This window comes from Archocentrus centrarchus, chromosome 12, assembly GCF_007364275.1.
Source record: "Archocentrus centrarchus isolate MPI-CPG fArcCen1 chromosome 12, fArcCen1, whole genome shotgun sequence".
Lineage (NCBI taxonomy): Eukaryota > Metazoa > Chordata > Actinopteri > Cichliformes > Cichlidae > Archocentrus > Archocentrus centrarchus.
Genome location: NC_044357.1, coordinates 18,654,109 through 18,679,833, shown reverse-complemented (window position 1 = coordinate 18,679,833; position 25,725 = coordinate 18,654,109). Strand labels below are relative to the sequence as shown.

The window sequence follows — 25,725 nt, the reverse complement described above, 5'->3', positions numbered from 1 at the left end:
TTGTGTAGATGATCTGGAGCCAATTTGGTGTCACTGGGTGAAATGCCCTAGGACAAGTTCGTTCAAATAGCAGGCGTGGAAATCGCAAAAATTGACACCTTCAATTGAAGAAGGCCGACTTCCTGTAGGGTTTGGGGTATGGGTCCAAGAGACTTTTTTGTACGTCTTAGTATGTTACATGAGCATGTACATTTTCATACATGTAGATAAAACGTAGCTCCGGGGCTACTCAAAAAACTTGCTATTTTAAGATATTCCGAGCTGCCACTAGGCGGCGCTCTAACGTTTATGGACTTTATGCATATGAGTGTGTTCAGGGCAGCATGCTTATCACACCACTGAAGTTTGAGCCGGATTGGGCAAGTTGGCTTTGAGTTACAGCCATTTTTGTGTTCATGGCGAATCATCGAACTTTGCCGTCCCATAAGGGTCACGCCCTTTTGCCAAAAACTCACAGTTTTGAAAACACAGTAAGTCCAACTTCTTAAGGCTTTCCAGGTGAAATTTGAGATGGTTCTGCTAAACCACCTTGGAGCTGGACCTCCAAGTGTAAAATATGACATTTCCTGTTCCCACTAGGTGGCGCTGCGACTGATATTAAATATTGTCATATGTATGTGTTCAGGGGGGCACCCTCATCCTACTGGAGAAGTTTGATGCACATTGGATCATGTAGGTATGAATGAGAGGCAATCAAAATTTCATGGCGAATGATCAAAGTTCAAAGGGGCATAAGGACCCCTCCCCCTTGGCAAAAACTCACCATTTTCGAGATTTAGATTCCCCTGGGGGTGTAGGTTAGACAAACCAAATATGAAGATGATAACGTCTAAAACCTCTGAGTTATTAGAAAAAGTGTGAGGGCTGCAAATCGCCAAATTTGCATAATTAATTCAAAATGGCGGACTTCCTGTTGAGTTTAGGGCATGGCTCCCAGAGGATTTTTTGTGCGCCTGGACATGATATACATGTGTAGGAAGTTTCATTCATGTACGTGAAACACAGCGGTGGGGCTCCAGTTTAGGGGGCGCTAGCGAGCCATTTGGGGGCGCCCTTGCCCGAGCCCATTAAAATACTTAAATTTTCACCAGGTGTGACGCATGTGCAAAGTTTCATGAGTTTTTGAATATGATAAAGCCCCCAAAAAGCCAATTCATTTGCCTGAATAATAATAAAAATAAAAATAATAATAATAAAAATAATAAACGAAGCAATTACAATAGGGCCTTCGCACAGTTCGTGCTCGGGCCCTAATAATAAACGAAGCAATTACAATAGGGCCTTCGCACAGTTTGTGCTCGGGCCCTAATAAAAAAGTAAGTGTATTAAACACAGTGCACATGGGTATACTGGATTTATCATGTGCACATACTTTTGACAGTTCACCCTACATTTCCAAGAATACTAACTAACAATGTGCTTATGTTACAAGGACATGGGATGTCACTACATCAATAAAAACTATTAACAATGCTTCTACAAGAGCAAAAGCAAAGGTTAGTTGAGGCCACTGTCTGCCATGTGATGGAGCAGTCATCTGAAGGCTGACCTGAACGCATCTTGAATAAAGTCTTATGACTAATGACAATGAGCTGAAAAATGATCTGTTTCGATCTGAGCGTAGGTGTCAGAGTCAGTTAGCTGCCTAGGTACAGTGTTGCTACAACATAAGCTACTAAAGGTCAGATCAATACTGGCAGCAGTTTATGGATGCAAAAGATTCACTGCTGAGCCTCGAAGAGGAGCTGAAGGTCAAACTTAAGCAAGCATTTACAATGCCCACATAGTAGCCTTTCTGAAATTATTTCTGGGTTTTTAAGGGCAAGCCATATTTTATATTGACCAGGTCTTTGGTCAGATTATTTCTGTGGATTTTCAGTGTAACCAACAAGCTCTCTCAGCAGATCTATAAAGCTAGAACGTGCAACTTTTCACAGGTAACTCTAGTTAACTCAATAAGTCAGGTAGGCATGATTCAGTGTGAATTGTTGTCACAGGTTCAACCCCTCTATGTTATTTATGTTCTATGCCATGCCTTCCTCCCTATTGTAACAACTCCCCAGATTCAGTTCACGATGTCTGTCTGGTTCTAGGAGGACTTTGGCTCATTTCAATTCATTGTCTACCTTTAAATGCATTCTGGAGCTAATATTACAAACAACAATAAATCCAGGTCTTGACACGGAAATTGTTCACTAAATCAATAATGATGCTGCTGAACAAAATTGGAGTTGCTCTTGTCTTGCACAATTAGCATGAGGGTTCTTTGCCCCTTTTCAATGATGTTACTGGTGTTGTTGATGGGATGCCATTCCAGCTTTTCTCTGCCCTCAAGCTTCTACTTAAAAATATTTACCTTGTTGTTGCTCTGGTACCCCACACCACTTAAATCTCAAAATTGCCAGGTCACTTGAATTAGCCAGCTCCTATGATAAATTGGGAAATGCACCTTTTAAAGCAAAGCAATAGGCTGCTACAAATCTAGCCAGCCTCATGCATAATTCAGCAGTAAATAAAGAACATACAAATAAGGTCCCCAAACAGCACTTCACGGTGTTACTTCAAGGGTTAAAATTGTTATGCTTGAGAGATAATATCCCAACAGCCACTGTTTGTTTCTGCACAAACATGTTGTGTGCGTATGAAGAACAATGCGCACGGGAACATTTAGCCAGATAGCAGGTTGTATGGAGGTTGTGGGTGTATATACTGGTTCACAAACTCATACACTTAAAGTATCTGCTTAAGACACTTTTACAAGCTACAGACTGATGCATACAATTTAAGCAAAAATGTGTGTGTGTGTATGTCTGTTTGGGGGGGGGGGGTGTCCACCAGGGCTGAGGTAAGAGGCTGCTGTGCTGTGGAGTGAGACGGAGGGCATTAGTCAGATGTGACCAACAAAGAGGCTGTGAGCACACAGCCGGGGGATTAGACCAACACCGCAGACTTTCATTAGTCTACAGAGAGGAAGAGGAAAGAAAGAGCAACAGAAAGGTGGAGGGAGAGAGACACTGGATTACAGAGATAGAGGAGGACTTCCATTAGTTGAGGCTAAGGGAGAAATGTAAAGATGGAGGATGAACAGTGGGATACAGAGAAATGAAACCAGGGAGACTCATACAACACTCTGCTATGGATTAGTCCAATACCAGAGTCTTTCATTAAAAGTGAGGGAAGGGGCCAGACAGAAAATAACAGAGTGGGAGAGAGGGATGTGGGGAAAGAGTGAGAAATAAATTAAGAAATAAGTAAGTAAGAAGGAATGAGGTAAAGGGGCAAAACTAGAGGAGTGGGTAAAATATGCACATAACTAAGAGACAAGAAATGAAAAGGAAAAAAATAGGAAAAAATAAGCAAAAGGTGAAAGAGAAAACAGAAACAATGAGACTGAAAAGCGAGGGCCAAAGAGTGGAAGGGAAACAGAGAAAGAGGGAGAGAGAGGACAAGCAGAAAGTTAAAAGGGTCTAGGGGGTGCACAGGAGGGTGGGGGGTATTGGTGTAGAACAACAAGTTGGGATTAACACCTTCACTGCACCCCCAACACACACCACACACATACACACATGGACAGACACATTCAGGGCCTGGGAAGAATGCTGCTGTGCCAAACTAATTAGCTACTAACTCCACTACAGCTCACATAGATGAACTGCGGCATTTACAATAGAGACCCAGGCCAAGTCTCAGATGTGTGTGTGCTTCTGTGTATTATCCATATTATTATGTTTATATGGCTGTGACGTGTTTTCATGTGTGATTCCACATCAGTGAGACCATTACAAATGAAAAATCCCTACTTTGTTAGACAAACAAGTTACTATGCTCATTTTGCCTTTTCACTAAAAAAAATAAAAATAAATCATATAAAATGAGATACAGTACTGTTCAAAAGTCTTGAACCGCTGCTCATGTCCTCATGTCTAGTTGCAATGATTTACTGAAACGTGCAAACATACATGGAAACGCAGTATATAAGGCAAAATGAGCCCTGCTGCTTCAACTCCAAACTAAAGCTAAAGCAAGGCTACTATACTGTTACTTGTTGACTGAGTTGCTTTAATTTTGTCTTATTTGTATTTATGTTACATTTGATTATTTAATTTTTGTCATTTTTTAATGGGGTGACATCTTGACCAGGTCTACCTTGAAAAGGAGATTTTAATCTCAAGGGACTTCCTGGTTACATAAATGTTAAATAAAATAAATGAATAACGTTGAGGTCGGGTGCCTGGGGAGGCCAGTAAGTGACTCATAGTGTTTCAATATTGCTGTTTTTGTTTTCTATCTAGGTATGCTTTTATTGCTTTGACAGTGTGTTTGGGATCACTGTGTTCCAAAAAAATGAAACTGTTGCCAATCAGACACTTTGCAGATGGTAGTGGATCAAAATCTGATGCTGAGATATGCCAAATTTTCAACTAATAGCTCTTTAAGGGATGACCTTGTTGGTACAAAAATACATTGGTTTTTTTTGCTAACCGTTTCGTCCCTTGAATTAGGTGCTTTTTTATGATTGAATGATTCATAGGTCAGCGTTAACTGTCTTAACACACAAAAAAAGGGCCGGTACGAGGACTGGACTGAAAATGAGTCAAAAGGCATGCAATGTCAAAAGAAAGACTTTAAAGACTTTCAGAATAATGTCACACTGTTGATTGTCTTCAAAAAAAAAAACAAAGAAAAATCTCACTTTGATTTGCACATGTTTGCATTGTGTCTGGAGAAAAGATTAGAAAGTAATAATCCACTTTTAATTGAACTCATTTGGGAACGTCAGTCCACCCCCCGAACCCCTCTACTACTTTATTAAAAAAAAGCTTCAAAGGAATTAAATAGGATTTTTACAATTCCTCTGCCACTTTTAATTACATTGGCAAAATTTTCAGTCTATCTATCACCGAATGATGTGTTTCTAGGATGGAGTGATAGATTTTTCTGTATTTCGAAATGCTGTTGCTTTTCATGTTTTGTCTTTTTTCTTTTTACCAAAAAATACTTAGTACTAGTCTGTAAACATATCAGTGTGTATATTTTTGGGGGGAATTATATGTTACAGTAATTCACATTTCTCATCTGCCTTTGAGATATTTCTGAATTTTCTCTCTTTTAGTTTTTCTATTTCAAAACAGTGAAGCTTGAAAAAAAACTTTGTTTTTTTGGCCACAGCGGATTTATTGGCAGTAGAGACAGACAGGCACCACATCGTGGTATACGCATGTGGTCGCCAGCTTCACCGCTAAGCCACCTGGGCACCCTTGAGAAAACCTTTAATGAACTTGATTTGATATTGGCCTTATTACCATCGAGTGTGTGATATAACATGAAAGAAAGGTGCATCGTTTTACAAACCTTGCTATTAATGCATGAAATGTGTGCTTTCATAGACACAAATGAAAGCCAGTACACATCTGTTAACACAAGTCAAAAAAGGAGCTCTTTGAAGTAACTGAATTACCTAAAACTGTAAAACATGAAATTCTTCTGCATCTTGTTTGTTTTTGTGATCATGAATTGTTACAGTAAATTAATTTAACCATTAAAACCAACACTGCTGATTGCAGATTGTTGCTCTTAACTGTTTCAGTCTCAGATTTCAATATAAACTCCACACAGAAAGGCTCTGGATGACCAGGAAGGTCAAACAAAGTACCTCCTTGCTGTGAGACAATAGTGTTAACCACACAACACAACTCACTTCCTTTGAAACGGTGCTACCATGATGCTTTTTTTTTTTCCTATTTGCCACAACAAAGCAATGAGCATTTGCAAGGATTTTCTTGACTTTGCTTTGAAATCAAAGACATTTGAGGTCCCAGCAGTCTATAAAAGATTTTAAAAAAATAATAATAATATAGAAATATCCGTTATATTCTTATCTTGGATGGTAAAATAAAATATTTGTGGCACAGTGTTTTGATCTTTGTACAAGTCATGACCCACCAGACCTGGCACTGCGGGTACTGAATGTCACTTGGAAGAACATTATTTTTGCCAGTTGCTAAATTATTAAGTTCACTGAGATAAAGCAGGCTTACCATTCACACACACTGATAAATTTTAATTTACTTTAAATTAATGTTACCGTAAATCAACATAAATGAAAAAGGAACAAATATTACACAAAATTCAAAGCTAATTTTTAGTGGGCTGGAAAACACCATGTCAGTGAGACTAATTACTTTGTGATTGTTTTTACTTTCCACAAAGAAGCATCAAGCAGGAGAAACTATGATTTTAATTTTCACTCTGTTTGTTTGTCATTTTTCATGGTTTGGAATGGAGTCTGTAATTTTGCAGAGCACCTTTCATTTTTTTTGTGCATGTTCTGCCAGGGTAATGTAGCACTGCACTACTGTTGGGCTGATGCTTCAAATGCAGCACCAGATGTTGTCTTTGTCATAATGTGTTTTTATTCACCATTCCTGAAGTCAGATGCCAGCAGGCAGCATCCAATGTGATTTGCATCACTGGTTCTCCCTCTTCCCTGTTTAACAGCTGATAGGGATACGGGCATCAATCACTCTTAACTAGCCACACTGTCAAAGATTTCTTACATCAACCTTTGGGATCCCAAAGCTACTTATGTACAACACTGCAAAACACCACAGTGCAACTATTTGATCTTTGTGTCTGAGACAGGAATAAAAAATATTCTGTATTTCTAAAACTATCAGTGGAGACAATTTGCATTTGCTCAAAAACATGTTCTTGTACAAAACGTGACTCTAGCACATTACTTAAGTGTTTGCTTATTGAATAAATACACTATATTGCTAAAATGTATTCACTCACCCATCCAAAACATTGAATTCAGGTGTTCCAATCACTTCCATGGCCACAGCTGTATAAAGCCCATCACCTAGGTATGCAGACTGCTTCTACAAACATTTGTGAAAGAATGAATGCCACCTGTCCAGAAAGTCCAATCATGAAGTTTCCTTGCTACTAAATATTCCACAGCCAACTGTTAGTGGTATTATAACAAAGTGGAAGTGATTGGGAATGGCAGCAACTCAGCCATGAAGGGGTAGGTCATGTAAAATGACAGAGTTGGGTCAGTGGATGCAGAGGCACATAGTGTGCAGAGGTCGCCAACTGCAGAGTCAGTCATTACAGACCTCCAACTTCATGTGGCCTTCAGGTTGCCAGGAGAGCGGTGCTTGTCTGGCTGCATTGCGCCAAGTGTAAAGTTTGGTGGAGGGAGGGTTATGGTGTGGAGTTGTTTTTCAGGACATGGGTTCAGCCCTTTAGTTCCAGTGAAAGGAATACCAAGACATTTTGGACAATTTCACGCTCCCAATTTTGTGGGAAGAGTTTGGGGATGGCTCCTCCCTTCCTGGACAAATCAAAGTCCATACAGACATGAGGATGAGCGAGTTTGGTGTGGGAGAAACAGACTGGCCTGCAGTCTCGACCTCAACCCAATATAACACCTTTGGGATGAATTAGAGGAGAGACTGCGAGCCAGGCCTTCTCATCCAACATCAGTGTCTGACCTCACAAATGCACTTGTGGAAGAATGGTCAAAAATTCCCATAAACATACTCCTAAACCTTGTGGAAAGCCTTCACAGAAGAGCTGTTATAGCTGCAAAGAGTAGGCTGACCTAATATTAAATCCTAAAGATTAAGAATGGGATGTCACTCGAGTTCATATGCATGTGAGGGCAGATAAGCAAATAATTATGGCAATATAGTGTACACTGCCATACCAAAGATATGAGATTTTTGGAACAACAAAAACAAGGACGTTTGTAATACAAAGGCTGCCTGAACATTTGGGAAATCACATTCACAAAGGTTCTATGTTATGGAATGCGTGCATAGATAATTAAAAACTTGTAGTACAATTATCTACCCTGTCCTGATAAGGTAAAAGAGCAGACTAGTAGCTCCACAAATCACAAGTGTGAAGAATACACATCACGATCTCTGTGAGCGTATCTGACTGTGAAGGCACACTCTAAACTGCAGTGTGTGTTGCTGTCTAAAAGTTTATAACAGTAGACAACTGGTCTATAATGTGTGTTTTTTTTTCTTTCATCTTTCAAACATGTCTGTAGCACTTCAAAGACATGCTACAGTACGAAGCTTGCCACTGAAGGAGTGCTATATAGTCTTGAAAATGAGGCATTGTGAAAAAAAACAAAACAAAAAAAACAAACAAAAAAAAACAAACAAAGAAAATAAACCAGATTTAAGATTTTTTAAAAAAACATCTGGAGACAGAAAAATGCAATACACACATATACTGCTGTCTTCAATAGTCAGCCCTCTAATTGAATTAGAATGTGTTGGGTAATCAGTCATTTATCACTTCAATGTCATATTCCAACTGGCAGTTATAACTGAAACACATTTATGATATAAATTACAAGTCAATGAAAGGCATTTCAAGCAAGATTGAAAACACAAAGAGCTCACCTCTATACCTCTTCTCTCTTCTGCACACTCACTTTCCCTACACCGTAGTCATTCAATGAGTTTTGCCTTCTAGCCTTAAACAATTCAATGCAGTCTTTTTTCTTACCTCATTAATACTGACTGAAAAGCTCTCAGTCAAACCCAAGCTTCATGTTTTAGATGTCTCTTTCACAGGGGTATAGCTTTTGTTTCATTAGAGGTCAGCTCATCTGTCCAATAAGGGCATTTTTTCCTTTAAGTATAAATAAATACAAATAACTATCTATTTATTAAAGATATGCTGTTCATTTTTATGGTCCATGCTTTATGGTTAAAATGGTGTGGGACTTGTATAGATTGTGAACAGAAACTTCAGTAGAAAAGGACAAATGAAAAATAAAGTATCCCTATTTCCAACATATTATGTATACTGTAGCACTGGTGCTACATAGTTTAAAAGTACTGAAATATAAGTCACACTATTGTAGCACAATATAGAGTCTCAAAGAGCGCAGTGCATCAATTTACCAAGCACGCCTGTTTAACAGTCCTTAAACAAAATTTATTTTCAGTCAATTTTACTTAAATCAAAAATTCAGTTTCCTACATCCACAAATGTGCTGATCCATTACAGCTGAAATCAGTGGTGCTACTGTCACCATGTTACAGTTGACATGTAGGTTATTATGCACATTAAATGCAATATCAGCCCATAGCTGCAAACATTATATACTTGAATCATTGCAGTCTACTAAATCACAACTGTTGCAACTAAATCATAAGTCACTTTAGAGAAGCACTTCCCTGCCTGTGTGCAGGTAGTAGGTCCTTTTCAGTGAAGGGGCATCCTTAGGAAACACTTCAAGCCCCAATCAGTCCTCTTTAAAAGTTGTCATCTTCCAAGAGTGCTCATTTCACTGTGACAACACTGTGTAATTTTTCAGCTTTCTGCAACACATTTAAACGAGCCGAGTGCCTTAATACCGCTACACTGAAAAGATAAAAAGGATAATACAGCAGTACAGTTACATTCACTTTTCAAAAATTTGTGATCCTTTATGCCTCCCAACACTAGCCCCCCACCCCCCCTTCTGATTCACCTCACCTCGAATCTTTTCATTTTTTTACCTTCATCTTCCGCAGCCATCTATTGCTCCCTGCTTCCCTGCCCCATCCTCTCACTACACACCAACTCTCTTCATTGACCTTTTCAAAAGTAAAAAGCTGTCGGCAAAACTTCAGTAGAAGAACCAGACCACGATCAGACACATCAGTACCTCCATCACACACACAGGCGCATGTCAGCACTTCAAATACACATACACAGACACACACACACACACGCACATGTCAGCACCTTTAACACATGCATACTCACACACAATCACACACATACACAGAGGTCCACATGTCATTAGGGAGGTCCACATGGATCATATAAAAGCCTGTCCAGCAGGAAGGGAGCAAGGCACAGAGGAAGGAGAGAGGAGGATGGAGGACCAAAGGGAGGGAGGGAGAAAGAAGTGTCAGTGCAGAGAAAGAAAAGGGGGTGGGGGGTGGGGGGGTGAATGAGCGAGGTGAAGAGGGAATTTGCTGAAGCAGCGAGGAAAGGGAAGGAAAGGAGAGAAGAGGGGAGGTGAAGGAGATAAGGGACATTCAAGAGCAGCAAGTTCTGAGGATTACCAGTCATTTGAGGGTTACTTTGGCCATTACTGAAGCTGTGCTTTGTGTGTGTGTGTGTAAAAGAGGATGCATGTGTTCAGTACATCACTTTCCCCTGTTGAGTTCTGTGCTTGCTTTTACTGGCATAGCTCCAAGACATTTGAACATACAGAGTATCTGTCACTGCTGTGTACCACTTCTCTTCAGGTGTTCTTCTTTCTGTTCGTCTCCCTTGTTTGATTATTTTAATTTTTCTTCCTTTCTCTCTATATCCCGTTAAGCTTGCTTCTTCCATTTTTTTCCATTCAGTAGATTCCTCTTCTCCTTTATGTTTTTCTTTGCTTATTCCTGCCACTTCCTTACTCCCCCAGTCAAGCCTTTAACTTTATATTTGCTCCTTCTGTGTACTACTTTCTGCTTTTCTTAACTTGCTCTTTTCAACTCAGTTTTACCCTGAAAAATATAATGAATACAGAGGAAATGAGGATCAGCAGGGAGAAAAAAAAAATCAGAGGGGGACAGGAAGCTGAAGCTAAGTGAAGGGAATAGCAAAGAGACAGACTTTTGGAATACATAGATAATAAACAGAGAGGTAGTTTCAGAAATACAGACAGGAGTGTGGGAGCAAGCATGGTTAGCAAGCACAAGCAGCCAAGTAGAGAGAAAAGCGGTAGAAATGGGCTACAGATACAAGGTGATAATATAGAGACACAGCGGGTAGGAGATCACAGGACGACAAAAAATATATATGTAGGACAGTGGAGCGCAGATAACACAAAGAGCAGAGAAAAACAAGGGGTTGCAATGGGAAGAAAGGCAGAGTGGGATAGCAGCTAGAGAGAAGGGAGAAAAGAGGCTGAGAACGAGAGGAGTCTATACTCAGATCAATGGATGGCTTGTCCTCTGCTGTGTCTGCATTTCCTCTGGCTTACACAATAAGGCCTTCTCACTAGACTTGGGAGAGAGAGCGAAAGTGTATGTGAGTGTATGAGACAGAATGTGTGTGTATGTATGTATGTGCATGTATATAAGGGAAAGAATGACATTCACTCTTACCATTGACCTCTATTATTAAGAAGAGCCCAGTGTTCCAGTGGAAATTTCATTTTGCGGTTTCTTGCGGAACCCTATGGAAGTCATTTATAGGGTTTTAACAGCTAAATTTGAGTGTGAAAGTGTTTGCCAGTGTGTTAAATCCGTAAAATGGACTTCACACTAAGCTTCTTTGGCTTTCACTAAGATAGTGCAGCTGATTACTGTCTAAAATAATGTGCTACAAATGCTAAAAATACTATAATTTTTTTTTCTGCATCCCCATAAGTCCACGGGGAGTTGTTCATTTTGTTTGCTCAGACAAACCAACATGTTGGAAATGCCAAGATGTTGACTCAACAAGTCTGTGTAATTGACTAACAAACTAATGGACAGCTAAATGGATGAATGATGGATCCACAGAAGGAGATTAAGTCTGGTGCTTTTCAGGGAGTGGGTGTGCATGCAGTTGCAACCACACACTCATGGTGATTTGGATGACCCAGTGGGCAACTGCAACCTTTGTGCAAAGTGATCGACAGTGGAGCTTGGAGCATGATGAATACATTATTAATAGGAGAAATGCACTATTAGCAGGTGGAATTTGGGCTAGCCTCTAAGACACATAAGCTCTTCTCCTCTGATCTAAATTAACTGCTGAATGAAAGTAAAACTAAACTTTTAATTTCACAGGGCCATAAATAAATAAATGACATGTTCTATATTACAATGTATTATATAGGCTAAAGAATATGAATACAGTCATTAAAAAAAATCACAGTTTTGCAAAAAATAGAAGTGAGCTGTGAACTCTGCAGAATTGACTTGAGGTAGACAGATTTTGTATTACAGTGGTAAAGCAACCACCAGCAGCACTAAAACAAATAGCCAAAAATGAATCACCATCCATCCATCCATCCATCCATCCATCCATCCATCCAGTGCTACTTATCCAGGGCTGGTTCAAGGTTCACACTGAATTCAAGGTTTAACTAATGTAAGAATCCTGGCATTGAACTTCCCAGGGAGGCTGAGGAATATGAGCCCCCTTTAACTGGAAGACACCCTCTGTTCACCCTCCTTAAAAAGAGGAACCATCACCCCAGTCTGCCAATCCAGAAGCACCCAGAACTCCACGCCAACTGCTGGCTTTTCTCAAGAGTTGTAAATTCAATGTCACACACATAATATAAATAATTTGGTGGCTATAAATGCATCACACTTTTCCATGCATGCTATTTACCTTATAAAGAACATATAGGGTCAGTACATTTTATCTTTTCATTCCAGTAAATTCTATATTATATATATAAGAGTCTGGAAAATTTGAAAATAATCAAGAAACTACTAATTTTAGTAATATTATCATGATGTAAGGAGAAATACAGAGGTTGCTGGTGAATTTCTGACTACTCAAAATGTATATTTTTGATGTGCACCAATATATTATCTGAATTTCTACACTGGCCGATATGGGCCTTCAGACTATCAGCAAATCAGATGACGGTTACAGATGGCAGTGACCAAAGTTTACCAGATGTGTGACAAAAAAAACAAAAACAATTTATCCAGATTAGGAATCATCACTTGAACACAGAGTGAAACCAAAGTGCAAAGTTGTAGCTCACGCTTTGCCATAATGTAAGTTTAATGCTAGTTTAATCTCATTAACAAGAGCTTATGTTGAAATAAACTGCTCTACCACTTTTTAACCTCCGTCAGGCTTCTTTTTTTGATGGCATATGACTTCGGTTTATTTTTAGAGACAAGTGATTTACCCTGAGACAGACGACAGAGTGCTTGCAGCTTGCAATAACACAAGGCCAGAGCCATGCTTTAAACCTGTACGAGGGCACTGGCTCACTAGGGTGTGTGTGAGAGAAAGAGAAAGAGAGATAAGGTGAGATAAGGTGAGACAAAGTGTGACGAGGCGTGTGCGTGTGTGTCCTCCAGCAGCCATGATGCATTAGTGTAACCTGATCCCTTTCCTCCCCTGTGAGCCCTAACCTTCAGATAGAAAGAGAGATGCAGGTTAGAGAGGCATATTGTGTTATAAATGAGGCTGTTGGTCTTCATCACTGAATATGTCTAATATTAGATAAGCTAGCTCACGCAAGAATCATTTAACCTTCTTGCAGTTTGGTGTCATGAGTCATGAAAATGCACAGATTTACAATTGTGTTTTTTTTGTTTCTCTTTTACTATTTGGGTCTCTACAGATATTATATTGCAAGTATGTGCATCAAGTTAAACAAAGACTGAGCTGTACCCGTACGCATAATGTGGCATTTTTACAGTCCATCTTTGATCATGACCTCCTGCACTGTCCTGACCCACTGATTAGAAATACAGGATCTTTTAGTGAAATTCTGTATTAAAGCATAAAATGCTTATTTTCCTTTCATGCTTTTGTTACACCCCGCATGAAGTAATAGTGAGGAAGAGATGCTTCATTACGTTCTTTTGCTTTATTTTGAAAAACTGTGTTATGCCTCAGAGTCATTTCTTTCATTAAGGAACCTGGGTCATTATTAGCCTAAGTATAACAGAAACTCAGAACTGAAATTCTTCATGTTGAATACATTTTGTAATAATGGTGTATTATTCCCCATTTTATTCCTCTATATTAAATAATACTATTCCCGGAGCCCATTAAGAATTTTAATCATCACAAGCTGAAATACACTGTGGATAGATAATTACAGCTGATGATAGTCACAGATAATTTGCAGATGATTCTCCCTGTCTTTTTTCTTTCTTAATGCAGCTTTTCTTTCTTTCTTTCTTTATTTCGTTCGTTCTTTCTTTCTTTCTGCAGCTGTCAGGGTAACAACTCACTGCTATCCGTCTTGGTTGACAATTTTAAAGAAGTGGGAAACCAGCAGTTGAAAAAAAATGTGTCAGAAGAAAGAGAAGAACATGAAACGAGGTGAAATGGGATTTTTTTTTTTTTTAAAAAAAGACAAAGGATCTAAAAATAGATATGTGGGAGAACAATGAATCATTTAAAGAGTTACGGTCACCAGGGTTTAAATATTCATTATGAGTGTCAAGTCGAACCTTTTAGCTCTCGTGCATTATAGTTTCACTTCCTTCATTATTTGATGTTTATTTTCACTATAATTATGCATCAAATAAATGTTATAAATACACTTTGTCTTTTTTTTTTTGGCTGTTGTTTCTATAATGAGAAACTTCTGCACAGCCCCAACACTGCCAGAGTTCAAGGGTTAAATTCCTATGGCAGTGATTTATTGAGATACAAGTAAATTTAAGAAAAAATTTAATTACTAAATATTCTTATTGCATTAGAAACTGTGCAGTTAAAAGCCATTCCTGAATGTAAAACCAGTGATGCTTTAGAATAATGGAAATTTAAGTTTCTGAGAGTCTCAAAAAATAAATGAATTACCTAATTGAATTTCAAAAAGCAAGACTGTTAGGGGCATTTTTCATTAATTACATTTCAGTTTTTTTTTTAATTAAATAATTTATCTGTAAATTATTTACTTACTATTGCAACAAGTATCAACTTTGGTGCCTCAGCATAGCTCAAAAGACACAATATTCACTGCTAATCATTAAACTTTGAAATTGGCCATTAAGTTTGTTACTTTATAAAACATAAATAATGTTTAGCCATTTTCTGAAAGGCATTACAGGGACTGCAATAACAAGTACCTTATTACTGCGTGCTGATTGTCTCATTGTGTTTACAGTTTTGTTTTATGTAACGGCGGTGTGTTTTGCTCTTCAGGGTCACAGTAACTTACACTGTAGCCCTGCACTCGCCCTTTCCCTCACCCCTTCCATCACATTCTTCTGGTTTTCAGCTGCAATTCTTCTCCCCATGATCTTCCTGTCCCTTCTATCTGTTCATTTATCACTGGCCACATCTATTCTCCTTTCCTATCTCCATCCCCACATCTCTTTCCTGTTGCTTCTTCGCTGTCCATCCATCTCTCCTCCATCCTTCCCTTCTCCTTCTTACTTCACCCCTTCCTCTTCTTCACTCTTTGTCTCTCCCAGTCTATTACTTTCTCCCTCTCCACTCTCAGCTGGGTGTCCTGTTCCCTCTCTCTCTGGGAGTAGCAGACCTCCTGACGTCTTAGTATTGATCCGCCTATCTCCTCACTTGCTCTCTCTCTCTCTCTCTCTCACTCTCTCTCCCTCGTTCTCTCTCTTCCTGTCCTACACACATGCACACACATACATTAGGTTGACAAGATAAAAGGCTCTGCATGCCCCAAGGCAATCCAGCTAAACAAGACACCAGTGGCTCTCAGCTTCTAGTATATGTATCAAGAACATGTTTTTTGTTTTTCCAAAAGGGAAAAAAAAAAGTATCAAGATCGGAAACAGTTAACAAGCCAAAGGCTACAAACAAAGTGATATTTGTGATATAAACTGTCCAAAAATTACCATTCAGTATATTTACAACAAGCTTGTTTTTATCTGCAAGTCAAGCCCTGCGTGAAAAAAAAAAAAAAACCACGAATTGTGCAGAACTGTTGTGGTCGAAACATTCTTCAGCTGTTGCCTCAGAAAGCTAAAGGCAACCAGTGCGCTGTAGTCTCTGTGAAAGAAAATTTCCGGATAATAATGCTATTTATAAGCTTTGCCTTGGGAGGGGAGGGGGTGGTCCTTGACTCGTACTGGAAGTTCCTTGTTTTTCTGTAAGACTGTTCAAGCCAAACTGTCTTGGAGATGATGTTTAGGGCCCAGTCTGTAGTGCATATGCAAACAAAGTGAAAATCAGAAAAAGGGAAGGTTGAGATTCTAATTTTTGTTTGACCAGCTGCCTTTACCCCCACTGTCTTCACTAGAATTGTTGTTCTAAAGAGCTTTCATAGAAAAGAGACATTTCACTCTTCCCATATCCGAGTACTATTGAAGCTATATTAGTAAGAAGCAAATTAACGTTTTCTTTGTCTTATGTATGCAGGGGTCAAATTATAAGACACACAGAAAAAAACTGTGCAACCTTTTGTGCTTTTTCTTTCTTCTAGGTTAATATGCACCCTATAAATGGCGCGTCACTGCTAAGCCCGAGTCACGTTAGCAGTAATTTCTACAAATAGATATCTGCATATAGCCGATGGGTTCTCAGATTGCTTTTGCAGACACTCAACACAAGCCTGTCACCAAAATGCCTCCAGCTCAGTGTAATGTTTTACTGCCAATGTGTTGACATTTTGAGTTTCATTCACGCACCTAAACCTTTTCTCAAAGCCAGACACACGAGAGGCATTTTCTCTCTCCCATGTTCTGTTACTGTTGAATATGAAGCAACAGACTTGTAATGCTAAAGCGACTTGCGCAGAGTTTATTTTTGTAAAAACAAATAAATTAAAATCAAAATATACAACACGGTTCTGTACTCATGCTGCAATACAACTGTTTACTAAAATCAGTTTGCAGGCCTGTCGTTTTTCCAGCCGACATGCTCAGAATTTAGAGCATGATGCCTTTGTTCAAAGCACCTTTCAGCAGTATAACAGCATACATTTCAGATGGGAATACAACCCCTACCATGGTGATGTTTGTGCCATGCCCAATCTGCTGCGCCCCAAAGCTAACAAGAGGTTGTCAGGAATCAATACCTGGCATGAAAAACGATGTGACTTTCAGCTGCTGTGGCCACATCAATCACGCCATTACCATTAGCTCATCTCTTGACACCGACTTGGACTTCTCTCTCCTGCCCCCCCCCCAATCTCTCCACTCCTATATCACCATTTTCCCACTCCTCCTCCACTCGTTATACTTCTTATTTCTCTTTCCTTCCCTCCCTCTCGCTCTCTTGCTGCCAGCTCAGCGGATGCCCCTTGTCACAGCTCCTATTTCAGCCTTCTGAAGTTTCCTAATTGATCGCAATTAGAGCCGCAACAGAGCAAAGGGGTAGAGGGGGGTGGGTGTGCAGAGATGTGGATAGAAAGCAAGTATGCCTGTGTATTATGACAGACACACACAGAGCCTGTGTTAAGATTGGATATATATATTACAAGATTGTTATAGCAACTTGACTAAACCGGACTGTAGTCCAGAAACCATCTGGAGTTGGCCTTTCACACACGTACAAGACAGGATTGTCCATTCTCAGTATTGGAAATACTCTATTTGGTACCTGAGTTGATCATACAGTAAGTATGATATGAAATCAGTGTTGAAGTGTTGAGTTTACATTAAACCAATTCACAATAATGCATCAAACCACTGAGTGTTGTACAGTCTTTAATTTTTGTGTGACTATTCAGATGTCAGCCCTCAGCAACTTTTAGACAGTAAGTTCCAGAATTTCATTGTTATCCAGTATGACATTCTAGCTGTCATGTGAAAAGCCCTTATTCTCAAATACTTGTATTCTTTTATTTTTGTGACAGCTGCATGCCAGGAAAGGCATCAGTCTGCTTTCTAGCCTGTATGGAAGTGATCTCTCTCTCCTCTCTGATTTGGCTGTATATATATATATATATTTTTGTCTCTGTACAAAAGAAGCAGAGACCTATGGAGCCATGTTATGGCAGGGGGATAGTGCTACATCAACTGGGGGCAACATTAAATCCCCAACACCTGGGGTTGGGGATTTAACCAGCTGCCGGGACTAACAACTTTTCTGGCAGGCATCCTGTAATTCTGAATTCCAGTGCATTTCTTTGTTGCTGATAAAGTAATGCAATGAATGACAAACAGTGCTCCAGAAAAAAAGAAAAAACTTTATAATGTCTTTCAGTAGCATCAATAGTAAGCTGCTAATTAGAAAATTAGCACAATCTGCCAACACGTTGTGGAAACACTGGTAGAACACAAAACTTTGATAGGGGAAGCTCAAGCTGAAACAGGGATAAGTTTGGGATAAAATCAAGAGAAGTAGACATAGTGACTTATGTGAGAAATCTGGTAGCCTGGAGTGTGAGACACAGAGAGCAAGAGATGTGTAATAGAGAGATAGAGAACCAGAATGACAAAGGGGAAGAATAACAATGGTGCCAAAGCCTTTTCCATCCTCCTTGCAAACGTCCCTGATCCCCCTTTTCTCTCATTTAAATTCCTCTCCATTGTTATTGCAATCCAGGCCTAACCCCCCACTGCCTGGCAAATACTCACACACATGCAATCACACACTAACACTGACGGACATTAGAACGCACACGCAATGACCTGCAGCAGCAAGCAGGACCATCCCAGGGAGCTATGCTCACACATCACTGCTAATCCCTGTCAATGGGCATACACAAGCAGACACTAACAATGTCTGCTGGAAAGATAGGCTCAAGTTTCCTCAGACTGCAGATGTGTATGAGGCCCTAGCCATGCCGACATGGGTGGGAAGTAGCAAGCAGCTCATCACCAAACATCCAGTGTCTTGTCACTGACACAAGGGCAGGCAGAATAGTGTATTGTGGAGCTGTGCCTTGTCAACATATAGAAATGATATAGCTAACTTATTTCTATTCATCGCTTTGCCAAGCGATGAATCGCTCAGCATCGTTTAAGACCAAAGAAAACACGCTTGTCAGCAATCACATCTTACAGAGCAGACATTCTGCTATCACTAGTTTTAGCCCACGATGTCTTCAGAGCTGTCTAACGTAGCAGCAAGGCAAGAAAAAAATTTCTTGTCAGCAACGGTAAGGACACGGCTGGGTTAATACAATTCCTTGGCCTATCACTCCCTTGTCAGCATTTCTAGGTCACAAACTTGGCAAGTGGCACTGATCTTAATATTTTAGTCTTGTCAATGTGCAAAGGCAACATTTAACCATTAAAAAAGCCTCATGAATCATGAATGAGTATTATTATATTTGTTTTATTCCTTATTATTATATCAGGACTATTCCTTATTGGTAAATTAGCATGCCTTATTCATTGTTATTCCCGTGTCAACAGCGCTAGGTCAGAGACTGTAAATAGTGATGCTGCAAGAATGCATTTTTAATTAAATAAATAAAAATCTCTCTAATCGAGCATCTAGGCGAGTAAGTACCCTAAGCCATGAGGTATCGGGGGTAAAGGGTAATTTATAAGTATATCGAAAAAATGACACCATGTAAAAAATATATATACACGAACCATATCACAGTCAAAGCTTAAGCCTGCCAGATCATAGCATTTAAAATACTCATTAATTCAAATAGAACAACATATTTTTTTTATAGTAATTCAAAGATACATATTTAAATATGTAGGACTTACAGTATACTCTGTAGTCTCCTTGATCTCTTCTTTTTTTTCTCAAAACTGGGTTACGTCGAGAAACTCAGTGACATCTCGCTGTACCCTGTGGTAACTAATGAATGTTATTAAGCACTGCTGTAGGCTAAATGAAAGCGTAATAGCTATTCTAAAAAGGAACAAACACACTTCTTGATGTTTGACATAATGAGAGAACTAAAAAGAGCTCTCAGGTCATTTTGAATCCATTAGGGCAGAGCAGGCACTGCGGTAACACACTCACACATTTGTACACATACGCACACAGAACAAAAAAGTAGATATAGAAGGAAAAAATAATAATAAAAATAATAAACCCTCCTCATAATTGCAAAACCTAAAAGCCAAATTCAAAGTCAATTTTATGCTAAAATGCAAGCTGTACAGGGTGCATTGTAGACAAATCAATGCGCGCGCACGCGTGTGTGTTTGTGTGTGTGTATGTGTGTGAGTAAATGGGATTCTGGTGACCAGGTGGTCCACAGTGATGAAAACACACTCCTGCATTACTGATGACCCCTACACACTGATGCACTAAACAGAAGGAGGTAGATGCACTTGCACTAAGTGTAGAGGAATTTGCCAACCTGCATGTCAATGGAATCATTTGCAGAGAGAGAAACATGAAAGAAAGGGTTTCTGTGGACCATGTCTCATGTGTACCGTACATCATGAAGGCCTTTTTGAATGCATCATCAATAAAACTATGGGGTTATCTTTGTGTGTTTCTTCCAGCTAGTCACTTTGATTTCCACCATCATATAAAAGAAGAGTGGGCTGCTCGAGCAGAAATATTTCTTAAGAACGGCAACCCCCCGTAGCATTATAACAAACCAAACACATGAAATCAGATGCATTCAGTGGGAAAATGTCCAAAAAAGTTTTTATTTTTCTTCATGCTGAACTCTTTTTGCCTTTTTTGTTCTTTGGCAGTGTCCGAACCATCTCACAAAATGGCATGCAGAGAATAAGAATGCAAGAATTCTAGATTGAAACACATATGAACTGAAAACCTCTGTTAAGCATACATGAAAATCAACAACTGTGTATAAAATGTCTAAAAAAAAATGGGTAAATCTTCAAAATATGTATTCAGAAAAGAAAACAAAAGAAATTCAAAATCCTTTGAAATATTTTGCTCCATTAAAAGTTCCACTTTTTGCTGAACACAACAGCGAGAGACCATAAAGCATCAAGACGGGAGGTGTGAGAGGGAGGAAGGAAACGTGACATTTCAGCTTCAAAAAGGCCATAACCTCCATCATGTTAATATTTTCACAAGGCCATTCCTTATCATCTGAAAAAGGCAACTTCCATGTCATGCACTGAATTAACTTAATAAACATGGAACCACAGTTCTGGAACGGATTTTAAATGTGTTTTCAACACTTCCAGCAAAATAATGCAAACATGTGATTTGAAGGTGTGACGTCTGCCCAGTTGTGAGGCTGCAAATTGTCACGTACAAATACATTACATAAAAAAAACACAGTAAACCCCAAATTTGTTTTAAAAAGCCAAGCAAACTGAGAAGCACTGTACAAAAAGGATGATTCATTTCTTTTCCTTGATGCCTTCCAAAACCAATAAATGCTTAAAGCAAAGTAAAATGTAATATTATAAAATACTTTCATAACATGAGATAAATGGATGAAATGGATACTTAGACTGGAATGATAAAAAAAAAAAAAAACGCACACCTGTAACACACCTTCAATTCTCCTGTGTCTCCTGAATCTTCACTGCTCTTTGTTTATTGTGATTATCCTACATGAGAAATTACTTGCTGCAAGCCAAACGTCCCAGAAGGGAGAATTAATTCTTGAACTTGAACTCAATTACAGTTATCCCGAAAACAGAATCACTGAGTAATTGCATTGCCTTACACCTGTTTATCAAGAGCACTCTAAAGCTTGTGTGGGCTTGTGTCCTCAGTTCAAATCCCAAGTGCTACACGGAGGAAATGTGGCTGGGGGGGTAAGCAAATGTTCAATGCCTTCCCCTTCCCTCATCAACTATAACCAAGCTGTCCTTAAGTAATGACCCTTAAACAACATTTTCTATGCTGCAGCTGTTGAATGAGCAGCAATTTGCTAATTCTACATGCAAACATCACCTGTCGCTGCAAAGATCTGTCAAAATAAAAATACACACATTTCTTTATTTTCATCCTGTGACATTAAATTTTAGCCGCAAGTCTCTGCGACTGAAGAAAAGTGTGTACAAATACTATCAGTGTTTAAAGCGTTGCTCCGGGCATGGATTTCCCTGTATGTAACCTTATAGTCCGTAGCTGTCAGTATGAATGCACGGCACTGGCCTGAACAGAATCTGAATATCTGTCGACGTGTGTGTCCGTGCAGTCTGCATAATTCTTTTATATATGTGTGCACATGCGTGCAGGTGTGCAGTGTCTGCATACCTAAAGTTTTTGTATCTGATCACTGACATGTATGTGTTTCTGGAATTTCTGGACAGGGGAACTCTATACGCCTCAACAGAGTCCTTTCAGCACCTGCCACTCCATACGCGCGCGCACACACACACACACACACACACACACACGCACACATGCGTATCACACATCCTACTGCTGACACGCATGTCACCACAGCAACCAGATACAGCTGAGGACATGCTACTGACAGAGAAGGAGAGACCACCATACTGGCCGGCCAGAGCGTTTCAAAGTAGTAGAGCTTCTGGGATCACTTGTTAAATGATGTTTTCTTTTTTTGTTTGTTTTTTTAAATATTACTCTTGAGAGCAAATAAAGCAAACAAGGGCAGCTCATTGGTATATTCCTGTATTCACACTCACATTATTTTTAACACATGTGGCCCACATTGATTGATTTGATTGTGAGTGCTCACTGCCAAAACGATCATCTTCAAAGTGGTGAGAGTTAAGTTTCACGTGTCAACAGGACAAATTTACAAGATGGTGCAATCTCACTGCTGACACGGTTGAGCAGGAAAACAAAGAAGGAAATAAATAAATAAATGCATTTTGCTAAACATGATCAGCACGGTGTATCAGAAGTATAAGCTGTAGCTAAAAGGCAAGAAAAGAAGTCAAATTTGAATTTTCTACAGAAAACACACGCACAAAAAAAAAAAAAAGCATTAAACTTACCTCCAACAGGGCAAAATGTCAGCACGTTCCTCCTCTTCACCCTGTCAAAAACAACTTGGAGTTAGTCACTGCATACACACACAAAAAAATGCACTTTTAAGGATTTGACATCAGGATATGCAAATCTGATCTGAGAAGAGATTCAGCAGTCATTTAAAAAAAAAAAAGGAGATTTAGGCTGGTCTTTTTTCCTAAGCCTTTCGAACATGGCAAACTGGTCACAACAGAACAGTGATTTTCTGTGCTGACGCTGAGCATCAGGTCCTCCCTATCTTTGCAGTCTGGTCAAAAAACAAAAAAAATAAACAATAAAAACATTCAACTTTGAACTCTGCGTAACAGAAAGATTCAAAGCATTATCGGTGAAAAGTAGAACATCTGTCTAAAAATACCCCCCCACCCCCACCCCCCCCGAGGGGATTGTCAAACTGCACTTCCAGTTTGAAGTAAACAACACATTACTAGTACATAAAAGTATTAAAAAAATGTAAATGTATCCACACCATATCCTGTCTGCTGCACTGCTATCTACTCTACCCCCCCCCCCCTCCATCACTTCTTCTTTCCATCTGGCTTTCATTTTCTCCACCTGCCCATCAGTCTGCAGGCAGGGACAGGTGAGCCTATTACACGCTTCTCACACTCTGCTAGACACACTCGCAGATACACACACAAAAACACACTAGCTCCACTTCATGGTAATTTAACTTGCCATGCACATCAGCCAAATCTGCTGCGCTGTAAAACGGCTGTTACCGCAGCCACGTCACGCTCCTGATGAAGTGGTCTAGTGTCCAGTATAAAAGCTGCAACAAACTCCATTACAGACTGCAGGATAATAGATAATGGATGCATGAGAAGAGGTTCAGCCCTAAAAATTTTTTTGTTTTGTGCTTTTGAAGAATTGAAATGTAGAGTATCTGAAAAATAAAGGAGATAATTGTAGCTACTGTTAGTGAATTACAATGAATGCGTGACTTAAAATGTAACATATACAAGGGTTAATGTGGGATTTGGCAGGCAGAGGAACCCAAAGTTCTGGTTTAGGGAGGCAGTGGGGGAAATTTGTCTATTAGAAATAAAAATCATTTTTGATAATAATTTCTGTTGTGAGCTCTAGCAGATCCAGCAGATCTATGTTTCTGCTGAGTTTTACCACTGTTTCTTGATTTAGCCAGCTATATTTTACAATACATAAGGAGATGCTAGATGAGCTATATCATGGCTGCTTTCCAACCAGTATGAAGGTGGATTTTGCCAAGGTTTACTAAAGAACATTATCAGCTTAAATTCAAATTGATGACTCCTTCTAGAAGCAAGACTCTTCCGGACACTTATTTGGGCAGTTATTTTGAAGCACTATCTCAATTAACTTTCATCTTAATGGTTAAGGGGACATAAAAAACTGCACAAAATATCCAGTCAAATCTGATAAAAGTCACTTAAAGATTTGCTGACTTTGCCCAAATAAAGTTTTAAATCTTTCACCGCCGGAAGATATATTTCTACCACCATCTTTGCTGTTGCAAAATTCTCCCATAAATTTCAGATGAGAATTCTACCAGCACCATGTCTCCGTTTTTATAATGTCTCTTCAGGATCTAAACTAGGAATGACAATGGATACCACAGTCTGTCCTGCACCAGTGCAGCACTGTCCATCACTGCAAAGTTTACCACATTACTCCTAACTACCCAATTTAGCCCCTGCAGTAAAGTGGCTAAACTGGGTGTTATTCTACCCAGAATATATATATATATATATATATATATATATATATATATATATATATATATATGTATATACCACTCTACAGTTGCACAGCAGTTATTATAAAACCTTTGCAGTAGGTTTTAATGTTTTGAAATAATCAACAGAAACCCTATTCAAGGATTTATTATTAGATTATTTTTAAGTGAGCTAACACAACTATTACATACTACTAAAAGTGATGATCAGTGCACCATGCAACAGAAAGCAGATGCCTAGTCATTAAGCAGTGCAATATCTTTAAAACCAAAACAAATGAAAACCGCTTTGCTTAATAAAGATGAAAAGGAAGCACAAGTTATGGTCATACCATGTAAATCCTATTTTAATTAATTGCTCAGCAACCAATTGCTCAGTAAACATTGTTGGCCAGGATTCATCTGTGCACTTTACAATATGAAAAAGCATGAATTGTGCACTATATATAAATCCTATCAGAGATATTTTTTGTCTTACCTTCATTCTTTATTTTTTAGTCCATTAAAAAAAATGCTGTCAGATATCTGGTCACCTTACATTTTCTGGCATAGATGAATTCTGAGATCAGTATAATTTGTTGTGTTTGAAATGCTATTTATTTATTTTCAGAAATGTTGTCTGCCTGGCTGCTTGGGTGGTGGGAAGACAGAGATAACAGATGTGTGTCTGTGTGTGCGTGTGTGGTGGGGACAGGGAAGAGAGGTAGTGGATCGCTGACGGCAATGCTGCAGAACATGCTATCATGTGAAACATCCCCTTTAAGACAAGTACACACTTTCTATCCATCTTTCAGTCTTGTTTACTCTCCTGCTCCTCTCCCTGTCTCAGTCTCCCTTGGTGTTTTTGTTTCTTTACCGCACTCTCTCTGTGTCTCTCTATACACAAACACTCACACATTTTTCTCCTGTTTTGTCCTTCTTCCAGACCTAGACACCACCTGTACTTTTTCAGTTCAGCAGTTTGGGAAATGTTGCATTGTACAATTTCACAACAGCTAAGAACAAACAAATATTAACAACACTAAACACAAAGAAAGTGCACTCTCTAAAAATAAGCAAATAAATAAGGACAAGCAAATCAGCAGTAATGAATCCTCCAGGCCTCTGTGCAGTTCCAGATAGGGAGCTTGACAGTATTAGCAGGAGAGACTAAAAATATTTATGTGGGGAGTCAAAGCATGATTATTGAAGAACGAATGGCTTAAGGAGAAAATGAGGAGGAGCTGACTATACAATAACAGTAACAGAAGGATTAAAATAGAGAGAATGCAAACTGAGAAAAGACTCAGAGATAATTACAAACTCAGCATGTGTCTTTTCAACACCCCCATAATGGCAGATCACCCCAGTTCTAGAGCCAGAGATATCCAGATTCCTTTTTACTAATAATTTTTTAATAATCCTGACACTAAAGCATCAGAATGTTAGTGGATTTTCATTTTAGTGGGCAGTGAAATGATGGTAAAATCTCAAAATCATGGCTTAAAATCCTGATTTTAAATTTAACATGAAGTTTTCTCAGTTGCAGT

At 39.1% G+C, this 25,725-nt stretch overlaps 1 protein-coding gene across 1 annotated transcript in view; it reads right to left on the bottom strand.

Moving 5' to 3' along the window:
• The window catches only part of cntfr (ciliary neurotrophic factor receptor), a 222,741-nt gene that overhangs the window by 164,515 nt on the left and 32,501 nt on the right, over positions 1-25,725 (bottom strand). The window contains exon 2 of the mRNA XM_030742634.1: positions 22,449-22,489. The gene's annotated coding sequence lies outside the window, so the exon portion shown is untranslated. The remainder of the gene's footprint in view (positions 1-22,448; positions 22,490-25,725) is intronic.